At 46.2% G+C, this 14,942-nt stretch overlaps 1 protein-coding gene across 1 annotated transcript in view; it reads right to left on the bottom strand.

Moving 5' to 3' along the window:
- Nucleotides 1-4,336: 4,336 nt before the first annotated feature.
- Nucleotides 4,337-14,942, bottom strand: part of LOC126529477 (uncharacterized) — a 98,214-nt gene continuing 87,608 nt past the window's right edge. Inside the window, exon 4 of the mRNA XM_072287576.1 lies at nt 4,337-4,683. The gene's annotated coding sequence lies outside the window, so the exon portion shown is untranslated. The remainder of the gene's footprint in view (nt 4,684-14,942) is intronic.

Here is a 14,942-nt window from a genome sequence, read left to right as displayed (position 1 = left end):
ATCGATGACCTGCCGGTGTTATGGTCAGAGGGCCGACTAGGTCTATCCCAACGATGGCCAAGGGTGTCTCGGGACATGGGATAGGCTGTAAAAGCCCAGCGGGAGGCAAAGTCGGCCGTTTCCTCCGTTGACATTGGACGCAAGAAACGACGTACTTGGCCACAAAGGTAGACATGCCTGGTCAAAAGAAACGACTCCTAACGTGGTGGTATGTCTTGTGGAAGCTCAAAAAGCCAGCAGAAGGGTCATCGTGAAAGGCTTTAGGGACTTGTGTACGCAGCGAACCTGGAAAAACAGACAAGCAGCGGTGTCCGTCGGAGTTGTAAACGTAGCGGTGCAGCACATCGTCGTCGAGCTTAAATAGTCGCAGTTGTCGACGTAATCCGGCATTTGGTGCAGAAATAGTTCCGCACAGGCGTTGGATAATGCCGTTGATGTAGGGATCAGAACGTTGACACGAGGCGAGCTCAGTGAAGCGTTTGGAACATAACGTGCCAGTAAACGCTAGAGGTAATCGCGAGAGTGGAGACTTCATCTCATCGTGAAGTGGCGAGCAATGGAGAGATGTACTCGAAGGTAATAGTGGCAGGGGGTAGCGAGAGAGAGCGTCGGCATCTTGATGCTTTTTGCCAGACTTGTAGACAACGTTAAAATCGTATTCTTGTAATCGGACCATCCAGCGACCAAGGCGTCCAGATAAATTTTTGATTGACGACAACCAGCATAAGGCGTGGTGGCGTGGTGGCATAAGACCGTGAAGTGGCGTCCGTGGAGGTATGGTCAAAGTTTTTGTATCACCCAAACTACAGCGAGACATTCCTGCTCTGTGATCGAGTAGTTCTTTTCGGCAGCCGTTAATCCGCGACTGGCACAGGCAGCAACTCTCTCTCGTGAGGTGATATCACGCTGTAGAAGGACAACACCGATCCCATGGCCACTAGCGTCGGTGTGCAAACAAGTTTGTGCGTTCTCATTGAAGTGACAGAGGACGGGGTCGATAGTTAATGCTTGCTTGAGGGCTTGAAAAGAAACTTCACAGTCGTCTGTTCAAGGGAAAGCAGTACCCGACGTGAGCAACTTGTGCAGCGGTGACGTCACGGCAGCAAAATGAGTGATGAAGCGGCGGAAGTAGGATGCCAAGCCCAAGAAACTTCTCAATTGTTTGTGATTTTCAGGGCGAGGCAAGCGAAGCACGGCAGCAACCTTGTCGGGAGCTGGTCGAACGCCATCTTTGCTGATGAGGTGGCCCAACACTTTCCTGTTGTTTTCGCAAAATGGATTTTCATTGTGTTGAGTTGGAGTCCAGCGTTGGAAATGCATGTAAAAAATTCGTCCAAACGCTCAAGGTGCTGACGGAAAGTTGTAGAAAAAATACCGGTGTCATCTAAATACCACAGACAGGTCTTCCACATAAGGCCACGTAAAATTGTATCGATCATGCGTTCAAATGTTGCAGGAGCATTACATAAGCCGAAGGGCATGACGTTGAACTCGTAAAGTCCATCTGGTGTTGCAAAGGCTATCTTGTCCTAATCAGCTTCGTGCATGGGGATTTGCCAGTACTCGGATCGGAGGTCTAGACTCGTGAAATATTCTGCACCGTTGAGGGAGTCAATGGCATCGTTGATTCTTGACATCGGATATACATCTTTGCTCGTGATCTGATTAAGGGCTCGATAATCGACGCAAGATTGTACAGAGCCGTCTTTCTTGCGAACCAAGACAACAGGAGATGACCAAGAACTGGATGATGGCCGAATGATGTCTCGTTTGAGCATGTCATCAACGTTATCCGCAATGGCTTTCCGTTCAGCAGAAGACACGCGATACGGGCGGCGGCGTACAATCGAACTGCCTTCGGTTTCGATGCGATGCACTGCGACGGAAGTGCGCCCCAGAAGCTTGGAGTGAACGTCAAATGAGGCGCTGTGTTTTTGCAAGAGTGCCAAAAGGTCTTCTTTCTGCGCAGCGGTCAGATCGGGATTTATCGCGGCCGTTAAAGCAGCGGCAGGAGTATGATAATCAGTTGTGGTAGACAAAGGTGGTGACTCGGTGTGAAGCGGTACCAGCGAAAGAGGTTCGGTATCAGTAAAGCAAGTCACAGTAGTGCCCTGGGAGAGCACAACTGGCGAAGAAGTAGGGTTAAGAAGACCGACGAACGCTCTACCGTCCTTAAACCGCACAAGGCTAGGGGTAACGCTAAGCCCATCACATAATCAGTCACCACTCCGCGCAAGAAACATATCACCATTAAGAATAGTGTCGGAAGTCAGTGTGAGAATATGCTCATTGCCCGCGGGAATGAAGGAGTCGGTAGACGTGACGAAACGTAGGCTATGAGCATCGATAGCGGATGAAGATTCAGTGTGCGTCAGATGAATAGTTCGCTGACGGCAAGAGGTGAAAGCTGAGGCGGAGGACAAGAAGTCCCATCCCAGAATCATCGCGTAGGTGCACGAATACAGCACGACCAACTGAATGTGGTGAAGGATGCCATCAAGGAAAACATGCGCATTGCAAATACCGGAGGGCTGAACAAGAACTGCATTAGCATAACGAAGGGAAGGGCCATTATAGGGTGTCTTCACTTTTCGCAATCGAGAACACAAGTCAGTACTAATAACGCAAAGCGATGCACCTGTGTCAACCAAGGCTTCGATTCGGACACCTTCAACAGACAGCAAAAGTACATTTGACGGGCGCTCCGGAGGAGTTTCACGTTGTCCAAAGGACGCAGCTTTCCCACCTGAAGCTGCATCATTTAGTTTTCCGGGCGGTGATCGGAGGACAAAGTAGCCGGTGGAAGAGGAGAAGAGGAGCGCCGCATCGGTGATGGAGAACGACGACGCGGGAAACGCAATGAACCGGCAGTGTTGAAGTCCTGTGGAGATGGGGAACGTCGATGATAGTAGTCGTAGTAAGGACGCTGACGTTGTGGTACAGGGCCAGCAAACTCATCCCTTTGAAACCAGTCATAGCCATGTCTTTCATTTTGCTGACGGCGTTGGCAAAACCTTGAAATGTGTCCACGGATGCCGCAGTAGTAGCAAACCGGTCGAGGTGTGCTCCATGCGTTGTAAGATGAAACAGGTGTAGATCTTGTAGTGATAGTATTCAGGGACACGTGCGGTGCAGGTGCCTGTTATGCTGGCTGCTGGGAGGGTGGCACAATAGAGGCAACCTGAGCATATGTTGGTGTAGGTATAGGGTGCGGGATCGGGTCTTGCGGGCAGGTCACGGCAGCTATCTCTTCCCTCAAAATATGGGGTACGCCGCCACCAAGAAGCATCACATGGACCTCAGGAGGGTTTGACGAAGCTTGGGCGTGCAGTTCCTCATGGACGATGGAGCGAATCGAGGCACGTAGCTCGCTGTCGTTGGACGCCTTGCAATCAGATGCGTCAAGGTGTAGGCGGAGCATATGAAGCTCATCGAGACGCTGCCGCGTACTGATTATGTCTGCGACGGTAGTGGGATTCAGCACTACAAGAGCATTGAATGCCACAGTCCCGATACCCTTGAGAAGGTGGCGTACACGATCACTCTCTGCCATCGAGGTGTTCACGCGAGGGCAGAGGGCGAGGACGTCTTGTATGTACGAAGTGTACGACTCGCCCGAGTGCTGTACACGCTCAGCAAGCTTCTTCTGGGCAATATCGAAGCGGACAGACGAGTTCGCGAAAATCTGGCATAGGTGGTGTTTAAAGGTGTTCCAGTTGACGAAATCGAGCTCATGATTGTAAAACCATGTTTTCGCAACTCCGGTTAGGTAGAAGCCGACGTGAGCAAGTTTTGCTGATTCGTTCGTTCCAGTGGTTAAAGTCACTCACGCGCTCGTATAGCTCCAACCAGTCTTCAACGGCGTCACCTGCAAGCCCAGCAAACACCTGCTGGTTCTTCTGAGGGGTGGTGACTGTCGAAGAAGGGCTTCCCGCAGGAGCAGGCAAGGTGGATGTAGTGGTATTGGTTCTGCGACATAGTTCAGTGCAGTTGGTAGAGGCGGCGACCCGGGCGGAGCTCCAGGGATGTCGCGTAGGTGAATCTGGAGAGAGGCCGGGAGCGAGAGGACGAAGAAACCAGACAGCACACTGCACCACTCGTGAGACGAGGTTTAGGCCGCCAGCCTCCTCTTTATTCTCTGGAGTGAGAGCCCTTCCACAAGGCCCCGAAACGGCGATGATGAGTATGTACAGGTGAGAATATGAAGCGTATAAATAATGCTCACAACATATATATATATATATATATATATATATATATATATATATATATATATATATATATATATCATTCGGCAAACTTTCTAAATCAATTACGAAGTTATATTCAGTCTCTGTACATTTCTCTCTGGCTTTTATTCAGACCACCGCAATCCTTAGATTAAATCATTTAGAGATAAATGTCGAATAATGTAAAATATATAAGGTATCTGCACTTACTAGGCGTCGATACCCAAGCCGATCTTGGTTATATTGTAAAAAGATTTCAGTCCAATGAAGTCTTTTACATCTTGGCTCCAGTTATAGTAGTAACTTTGTCTGAAAAACGTATACTTATTATTTCGGTACAAAGAGTCCAGAAGTATGAGGTCGCAGATGCCATCGTCCGGGACAGGCACGCCTTTCTTGTAGCGGATGATGTTGAACGTGCAAATGAAGGGAAAGCGGGTGTCGCGGCCGAGCACTGCAAACAAGTCCCGAAAAACAAAAAAAAAATTGTTTTACGCTTTACAGATATGATACATCGTGCTGTCACTGTATGGCTCTATGAGGACCACTTTAGGGCCAAATCACTAAAAAATTTTAAGTTTGGTGGCCAAGGCGTAAAATTCTTATAATTATAGAACCACAGCCAAAGTACAAATGTAGCACTAAGTAGGCGAGCCTTCAGTTTATTTTCAGTCTCAATAAATGTAGACAAGGAGCCGTTAAAATTATTCTGTTTATAGACAACCCTGTTTGTAAGATATCTCGTTCAAACACCATCCTAAATTGGATAACAATAGAAGAGATGTTAAATACGATGTCTGGCAAATGATTCAAGTTCCTGTCCTTATTAGGAGCGTTTCAGATAATCTCTAAACCCTGAATTGTAACCTATTTTCACGCGTCGAAAGATGCGTTTAGTTGGTTTTTCCGGTTCGGCGGCCTTGGTGAAATAGAAAGGCCACCTTGTTTAAATCTGAAGAGGCTAACGGCCACCATACGGGTAATGTTTAAGCAAGGTCGTAGTTATGGCAGTGAACTGCGGCCCGTGCAATAAATTATGCCTTCAATGGTTCCGGAGCATTGTGAATGTGCTTCATTGGTGGTGGAAAGATGTGGCCCGTTGCACTATCGTAACTACAAATGGGACCGAGATCATGTCTATCGAACATGACAGGACGGCTATCGGTAATTCTTGCATGAGGCTAAATGCATGCGGATAGCAAAAGAAAATGCTCAAAAGGCGCTCTATGGTGGATACCCGCTATTCTAGCCAACGTCCCGAGGGGACTCTAGCTCAGGCGATATTTATAGTTGATGAAACTAAGAGGTAGGTTATTGGCTAGTGGTTAAGGTAAAAGTCAAAGTAGGTGAGTTATTTACTGTCCGAACAATAAAGTTTATTTTCAAGCGCTCCAGATCACATCCGAGTTTTACGAAGGCCGCGAACATTAGTATGCAGATTGATCCTGACTGCCAATGTGAATAAGTTCAAAGTGAGCATAATTTTTCTGACTGCTAAGTAAAATCGGTGAGCGAAGTAAAATACCAGAGAATACAATACAGCATTAAGAAAAAAATTGACTCTCAAATTTTCTAAAACCTCACGTCGTCGTCTTCAACTACGTATGCCAATTCCTAGAGAGAACTCTGCGATACAGAATGTTATATTTACTATAAGTACACTCTAAAAACTAGGAAGGGTAATGCAGGAGTGAAGCTGCTGATTCACTCTTCAAAGAGTTGTTTTACTCGCAAAATGTCTAGGAGAGTGAAATGCATTGTTCAATCTGTCGCCAAGGAGAGAGTGAAATGTGCTTTTCACTCTCCCCTTCAGAAAAAGAGTAGAATGTCCGTTCTACTCTTGCGGCAATAGAGAACAAAACTTAGCACAATCTTCTGCTTCAACTGTAGGTGGCTGGCCCCGAACATGGCAATGTATCACTCATGCACGCTGAGCAAAGAACACATCATTTTGCTTCTAAGAGAACAGGCCGCCGCAGCTCAAAGGAAGGCATAGCGAGTGCTCTACTTTTTCACTCGGAGTTGCTCCACCGCGCGCGCGCGCGCTCAAGATCGCGGAGCAACACAGCACCGGAGAAATGTGATCCCTCCAGCGAGCAGCAACAAAGCCATCCAAGGGAGATCGTGTGTCAGCCATCTCGCGTCGCCGCGAAAACACGACAGTCGTTCGTCATGCCTTGGATATAACAAGAAGTCCTCCACGGTAAGTGAATTCTAACTTAGGTGCACATTCTCCGTATGTGACATGCTATCACCAGGAAGTCGTCGCTGCGCTTAGCCGACGCGATTGACAACGGACTAGGCATACGCGCTGTGTCCCTCGATGTCAATCGAAAAAGCCAGTCGTCGCGATAACTGCATGTGATTTTATCACTTTGCCGTTATCCGTAAGAGCTTTGAAAATCGCAACTGATGCCAGATTTATGGTATGTACAATAACACGCCAGGCGAGAGAACGCTTAAAATGGTTTGTTCACCAGCCTGTGATTCCGAGCCTATGCGGAGCGTGATTAGCGTGCGTTTTGTGTGTTTGAATTTATTCAGTTTGGCAGTCTGCTGTGTACGGAACGCTGTTGAAATAAGGAATCACAGAACAAAAGGCGTCATTTTGCTGGCAGCATACTTTTGTTATAAATAAGCCGCGCGCTTACCGGTGTCTGGCCCAGGGCGAATCTGCGACCACTGAAGTTACGTGCAGTACCAGTGCTAGTTAGAAATTTTGCCGCAGGCATTCAGCTGCATGCTGCAAGAGGTCAATTGGGCGCGCTATTTTGAACTTACAGAAAACGCATGAGGTATCCATGTTTTATGCTGAAAAAAGTATAAACCCCATATAAGCGATCTTGCGCGCGGCAGCTACAAGCGACGCGATAGAGATGGCTGTTGCGTTCGCTCGTCGCCTACAAGTCGTACTCCGTGCGAGCGACGATTTTGAGCGGCGCCTTCCCGGTGCTGCCGGTATGAGGGCTGCAATCACGCGTGACGCGTGCTTTAGTAATTTACGTTGATGTATTTTACTATAAAAAGTAGCATAAAATATTTCTGGAGGTATTGGAATAGGTTCTTATCCTTGCACGTTTAAAACTGAATCATTTGCTCGTTCCGCGCGACCATCGGTAGTATTTGAGCGATGTACATCCAGTTCCGGCTTCGCGCTATTGGCTAGTCGCTCATAGCACTTCCGGGCCACGAGCGACGATTTCTAGATTTCGAGAACCTAGTTATCTGTTCAAGCGACGGCCCGTTTTGTCGCTTGAAGCCGTCGCTCGTCGCCGTCGCGCACTAAATCGCTCTCACAATGTTTATCCCTAAGACTGAACTGTTTTTGCTCATGTATTGAAATGGTGTGATTATAGGTCTGCTTTTGTCTCCTGTTGCGGTTTTCGAGCACGGTGCGAAACTGAAAGGATGCTTATGTCTACGAACTCGGTGAATTGTCGAGCAGCTAGTTATGCATCGGCATCGAATACAACGGCTGCTGTGTGGAATTACAATTGCAGGGGCGCTTTGCATACGCTTATTCTTTTGGACATGCCTGTGCATTTGCTAATATGAGTTGGCGTGTCAGAGTTATGTCATATGAACAGCTAAATCAGCCTTCCTCTTGGGGTTACAAGCGTCATGTGTGCATTTTGCTACTGCATGGCAGATCAAAATGTGTTTATCGCTTGAATATTTTCAGTAGAGAAATAAAATATCAAAATAAAATGTTGCTTTAATTCCGTGTTACCAGTCGTCTGTCGTACACAGAACAATAAGTTGGTCTAATAAACTAATAACTGCGGTTTAACTGCAATTTTTACATGCCTTCAAGAATCTAAAATGCTAGATTTCAAACTGCAGTAGTAGTCGAGTCTGTCAAAAAAGAACTGCATTGCGCACCTCATAAATGAAAATAAGTTCATGCCTTTTAGTAAGCTTAGATGTAGGCCGCAGTAAACTTACTTTTTAGTATTGAAATGTGGATAAGCTTGCCATAACAAGCCTTGTTGCCCTTTTTTATAGGCACATCCATATATCCATTCAACTGAAGGACAACACTTTCATGCCTACTGAGCATCACGCGGGCGGCACACTGGGCACGTGCTTAGGATGTGTCACAAGTGGTGTTTGCGATACACCAGACTTATGACAGACCTATGACGTCTGGAAATGACCAATATTCTATTTATTAGCAGGAGTATTCTAACATTGGTGACAAACAAGGATGAACTGTTGGTTATTTGTTTTTTGTTTAAATCTAAACATTGAAGTTAGTTTAGCAGTTGACTGTACGTTGCTGTCATTTGGATGTTTTGCATGCATTTCACTAGGAAGACTAAGAGGTAAGACTTTCTTTTATTGCCATGGCCTTCAATGTCTTGACGTTGTTTTGCACCATGCCCTTGTGTTGACTTTTGCACACGATATTTTTCAGGCACCTGCTTTATATAACGCAAGAAGGCGGCTGCAAGAACACGAGGATGTGAAAGAGCCAGTGCAGCGCGAATTCACGTAGTGCAGAGGTGCGAATGCCAGGAAATCAAAATACATTGGCATGCAATTTGGGCACAAAAACTAGTATGTGAGTATATTGGGTGTACCATTTGACGAAATGTCAACAAAATCATGATACAGCATGTTACAGCAAGATGAATATTCTCACGTGCTCTAGGCAGTCATCTTAACATTGTATATTTATGTAATGTCTCTGATTGGAAAGTCAAATCAAGTATGCTCTCTGGAGACAAACACATAGCAGCAAGTGTCATTGAAAAATTAGAAATGTGTTTAAAAAAAAGCTGATTAGTTCTGTGAAGTGACGGCTTTTTGTCTTACCTCTCAACAGGTACATCCGTGTGATAAAAAAATAGTGGTACAATGGAATTGCATATTTGCTTAGTGACATGATACATACTTGCAATGAACACGGTACTTGTGTTTACTATAAAAAGCAACAGCCCATGCTTGGTTAGGTTAGGCCCAGTACAACATGCAGGCATGGGTAATTGGCGCTTCCTTCTTTTTTATTTCTGTGTCGTGAGGTTTACTGACGTGCGTTTAGGTGCAGCGGCACGCAGTATGGCTAGTACAAAAAAAAAGGGGGGGGGGGGCAGATATATGTAGCTCACTGTACCCGACACAGGGCAAAGGAAATCCGTGTTCAGCAACTATGTTAAATGCCATGTACGTAAATTTTACAACGTTACTCATTCGAAGCGCGCACAGGTGCATCTTGAAGAAAAGTTTTCCAGGGTACATAATTTAGTGCGTAATTTACACTAATTTCGCTCTAACCACGAGACATAATAATTTGAATATATTATATTGCACGGAAACACCTAGAGCGAATTAAATTATGTGTCAGCTTCGTGTGTATACATATAGTCTTTCCTATGCATTAGGTTTTTCGCATAATGCATTACCAGTTGACAGCCTATATTATGACGTGTACTCTGTTTACATTACAGTTGTTTATTAGTTTACTCGTTTCTTTTGCGACTTATGGAATGCCGGTATATATATATATTTTCAACATTTGACACAACCCTGTATGTTTTGGAGGGACAACCCAGGACGTGCATTTCTCAGCACCAGTCAACTGCCGGGAGTGACTCAAACACAGGTCACCAGTAAGTGGACATCAGTTGCAATTTCACATTATACGGTTGGCTGCTGCCTTGTAGTGAGGCTTCTTTTTTTAATGGGTATGGCGATGTCGTTCTAATGTACATTTTGACCACAAAGGTGCGATCATGTCTCACAGAGGCATATATGGTTGCTATTCTCTGCGAGGGACGTGTTCTCGTGTTCGTGAAGCATTTGTGTTTGGCAGTATTGTCGCCCAGTGAGTCGGATATAAACACTAACTCGCCACTGCCGGCAAGTAGTTGCGAGAAACGCAATATATTATGACGCTGTAAAGTTATTTCATTAATTCGAAGGAATGTTTTGCAGCAGGAAAAAAGGTTGCTATTCCAGGTAAACATGTCTTTTTCTCACAAGTTATTGAGCCAAACTGTGGATGCGTGAAATTCGTGACTTATGAATCGATTTTAATTTATCCTTTAGTAATGCTTCTAAAAGAGACTAGAAATAGCACGTGACTACCTCTCCAATCAGCAGATCATAGACTTACAGTCATAAGTGGTTGTTCCATGCTGTCTCGCACTCTGTATAACCTTTCCTTTCAGCAGCATTGGAACTGGTGGCTGCGTTTTCAGAAGCAGTGCACTTGGCACCGTATATGTATGTGTGAATTCGGTTTTCTTTGTATGTGTAGGCTCACTGACACAAACAGTGCAAAAATCAGTTGTACCATGAGGCTAACGACGCCTTCTGCTGCTAGAAATGCGGCACTTCACATTTTATAGTACTGCATGACATTTAAATCAAAGCTACCGCATAAACTGCTCAAGAAAACTAACCACTGTTTTAGCTGTTTTCCTCAAAGAAAGCTTGTCCTTTATGGGCTGTGTTAATCTGAGCTCTCCACCAACGTTTCAGTAGTATTACCCCTTAGTGAGTGAGAGATTGGGGGCAGTTAATCGTGTTAGTGTTTAAATGGTGTCCTAATTATGTGCATTTGTTCCAACAAAGTTGTCTAGATTACTTTATTGTGCAGTGTAAAGCTTATGAAACCATCAGCAACTACTGAGTTGCTAACATGAATATGCATTTGTCACTATACAGGTGGAACTTGGCTGTACTACTGCAGTGCTGCGCAAATTGCCAGCACCAGCGGGTTTGTAACAGCTGTTTCGCAGCATATCGGCATGTGCTAATTTATAGTTATGTTGGGATGGGCTAGTATTATGGACCACTGCTACACTATATTGTGACAGATCCATATGATCAGGGATGTAACGGGCACAGCGAAAACCTTCGAATGTTTTACTGCGGTACATAAACAGGCTCTCCTTTTCGTCACTAGAGCAGGGGAGAAGAGCATGCAGGCACTCCTGAATGTACATATATTTCAAAACATGACACACACACACACACACACAATTAAACTAAAGGCAGGGACGTTCCATCTTTCATCTTGAATTGACTTGTGCAGCGGAAAAATACAACACAGACCACGGAGAAGCACACATGTTAACAGGCTTGATACACTCGTTAGTTCAACAGATTTGATGCTTCAGGTGTGCTATTTTACAGAAGGGAAAGGGGAGAAAACCAGAAAAAAGAGTGGAGTGGAAAAGAAAGGAATCATGCCAAAAAGCATGAGAAGCATCGTGCAGCCAGGATCGCCAGCAGAACATCTAAAAAGCACTCTGATAAAACTACATACAGGACAACCTTACGTATAGTTTGTTTCAATCAACTCAGATCACATGCAGCCATTACTGCAATCAAGTTGTTTCCTTATGTCATATGAGGGAACGATGTGGGCGCAAAAAACTGTTTAGAGCTGAAGGATTATGTTCTATGCTAGCCTCATTGCCTGCTTTTTTATCATATTATTATCAGCTGCTCATGTTCGGGACAAAAAGTAAGAGTACGAGCTTTTCCCTGATTCGCCATTCCACACAACATGTCTCTGTGACTATATGTACATGCAGATGATACATAGATGAAAAATATTCAGTACAGTAGAATCTCATTACAAGATACACTTGGTTGTAACAGACATGTGAAAATGGTTTGGTTGGTTTTCCTATGTTTGCCACGTTAACAATACTGTAGACAAGAGACACCTTTGTTACTAAGGATGACTTTTTAAGTATTCAATACTTCGAAGGGACACAACCCAGACACATTCACTTCGTGCACCTTGTGTGCTCCGAAGGGCGTAAAGTCAATTGTCACACAAGTCAATTGCGCATGTCTCTTTTAGCATAAACTAGGAAAGGAGGGCAATCAGGACAGTGCAGGGCAGAAAGTGTCGGCAGTTGAAGCTGACGAGCGTCTAAGAGCACCTCAAAGGTACTTCGAGGAACAAGGCTTGCAAAGTGAAGTGTTTAAATTCCAGAAGTTGGGAAGGAAGCTAACACAATCTACAGTCACTAAAAAGCTGTGAATGATCTTTAAAGGGAAGCTGAAACACTTTTCCAAAAATATGAGTTCTCTGCGGCATTCTACAGTTTTGAGTCCCCTGAACACAAATATCTGGTTCAAAAAGGGTGGAAACAAACGCAAGCGGCTGTTTTTCCAAGAAAACGCGCACCAGCGCCTCAGGGCATCGCGCGAACGCCGCTGTTGCCCGTGATTGGTCGGGGCCGCTGTGACGTCTTTCGCGGCAGTCTCCGGTCGGCGCCGCCGTTTCAGAGCGTAGCACGCTGTTCTGTTCTGGCTTCATAGCTGAGTTGTAAGCATTATGGAACGTTCTCGCTGTCTCGGACAGCTTGTATTTTCGCTGTACATGTTCGAACCGATAGCCGATACGGAAAACGATGGCGGCAACGGCAGCAGTGGCGGCAACGACGATGTAGAGTTGCCAACAGCGAGAGCGATGTGTGCACCTTCTCGCGCGTTGGAAATCTTAGCTGGTACTTATGTTTTTGTTTTTTTTTCATGTAGCTGCAGGTTCCAATGCCGGGAGAAAAAATGCGCTATAGTGTCACTGGGAACTTGCTGCTGGAAGAATGCCGAAGCACTAACTTCTCATTAGATTGTAAACACGGGTGCAATTCCGCGATGACAAGCACCTTGCCGCTGCTTGTCTAAAGTAGTCCCGTGGTTTTTTGAGTGTTGATGCACGATCGCGAACATAAGTGCCGCGTTTCAAAGCGCGCACATGCAGTAATGCGGGGTACAGTCATGGAAGTTGCTTATCATACAAATCCACAGATGGCCAGAGGTATTATATGTGCAATATTCATACTATGGTTCGACGACTTTGCGATTGTGGCTAGGTCAAGAATCGGTATGCGTGCTCCATGCTAGTGTTGACATAAAGATATTAGGCAGTTTTAGCACCGCCGTGTGGTAAACACGATAACTGCAACCGTACGTTGAATGTCACTAGGCAAGCCTATACTCCATTTCATACCTCAGGTGCAACGCTGTGGAAGCTACGCACGAAGTCCGGTCACCAAAATTTATTACTGCGCGCGTTTCCATCTATGCTTCGCAGCGTGCCAGGGGCGTTTGCTCGCGCGAGCATGCACGTGCAGCTGCCGCGACGGGCTGCACTTAAATAATACCGAAAAGAAAATTGCTTTAAAAGAACGTGTTAGCAGCCGCATAAGTACACGGATTGTTTCTATGGGTAAATTCTTTTTTTCATTCAGAACTGAGCTCATATATGGAAAATTTTCTCAAAAATCGGGTCAAGCAACACCTTTCTAAGTGTGAACGCAGCCACTGCAAGAAGTATCTCAAGCCTCCACAGCGTTGCACCTGATGTATGAAACGGAGTATAGCAACGCTAGCAACAACGCGTTTCCGCATTTGTCGTAAGGCTATCCGGCTACGCTAAAGCTCTGTTACCAGACGTTAATGGCTGCGAATGTTCGCATTTCTCGAGTGCATCAATGTGGGCCTAATCAGGCTTTCATTAATCAAGGTGCAGCTGCACGTGCTGCGTATTGATGGAAGATGAAGAGCACAGCACAGTTGATTTCATCGGCACGAACTTATCTCTCCTCACCGCACGGACCCACTGCGCTGCAAGCTTCTTGTCCTTCGGGAACCTGTGAAACACATCGTCTCGCCCGCCTGCGTTCGCGAAGCCGTATGCTGCACAGAACGAGGGCATGTTGGGCGCCCTTGGCTGTAGGCACTCACGCAGCACAGAAGGAAAAAACAGTTTACGAAAATCGCAAAAGAAAACAAACGTGAGCGGCGGCGGCGGCGGCAGATTTCTCATAGCGTCGTTCAGTGAAGCGCAGGACGGAAAGAGGCATGCCAGCACATGTCAGCACGCCGGTCCGGCAGCTCGGTCCCCGCCAGTGACGTCACTCTCACCGGTTCTCTCCTCTGGCAACCACCTCGCCCGGCGCTCCGGGAAGCGATGGGGGCGTGTCCGCGGGGGTGATTTAGAAAGCGATTTCCGCCCCTTATATTAATAAAACGAAGAAAAAAATTACGGAGCCGTAAATTATTAGGTCCGTTCTTCCCAATCCCAGCAATTCATGGAAATTGAAAACCGTTTCAGCTTCCCTTTAAAGGGCCCGTAAACCACAGAGGTTGAAATTTAGTTGCAGTGTTGCAGTTGTACACGATAAGGCAACGAACAGGTAGCCATGAGAATTTTTCGACACGGTGCAGTAATAGTGTAGCCACGTGTGTTTGATTATCGAAAAGCAGTCCCCACTCATTTTACTGTTTCATCTGGTACACGCCATCTGGACAGTATCGTTCTTTCGTCGCCTAGTACACCTCCCAATGTTACGGGACAGGCCATCACCAACGAGCTCTGTTGCTGCCACGCTGGACCGTCGTCTTGCGAGGGGTGGCGCTAATGACCTCGCCAATACAATGGAACTGTATGGTGACTCGTGTTGAAGAGCCTCATAGGGAGACCCTTCTGTTGGCGTTTCTGTTCTTTGCCCCCATTGGCTGCCCACAATAGCATCGCGAGCAACGCCACGAGGAAGAAGGAGTGTGTTTATTTGCTTGCAGGCCTTGCCGGCAGTCGTGCACTTTCGTTCGACCAATCGACAGCACCGGAAACTGGTGACGTCATGAGAGACACCCTGGTGACGTCAGGACAAACTGGGGGGTGCAGGATAGGTCCAGAGAGGCGCACGGGGTCGTTTGGCTTCGTCGATTGTGACGGCATTC

This window comes from Dermacentor andersoni, chromosome 4, assembly GCF_023375885.2.
Source record: "Dermacentor andersoni chromosome 4, qqDerAnde1_hic_scaffold, whole genome shotgun sequence".
Classification (NCBI taxonomy): Eukaryota; Metazoa; Arthropoda; class Arachnida; order Ixodida; family Ixodidae; genus Dermacentor; species Dermacentor andersoni.
This window is presented reverse-complemented; position numbering and strand designations above follow the sequence as displayed.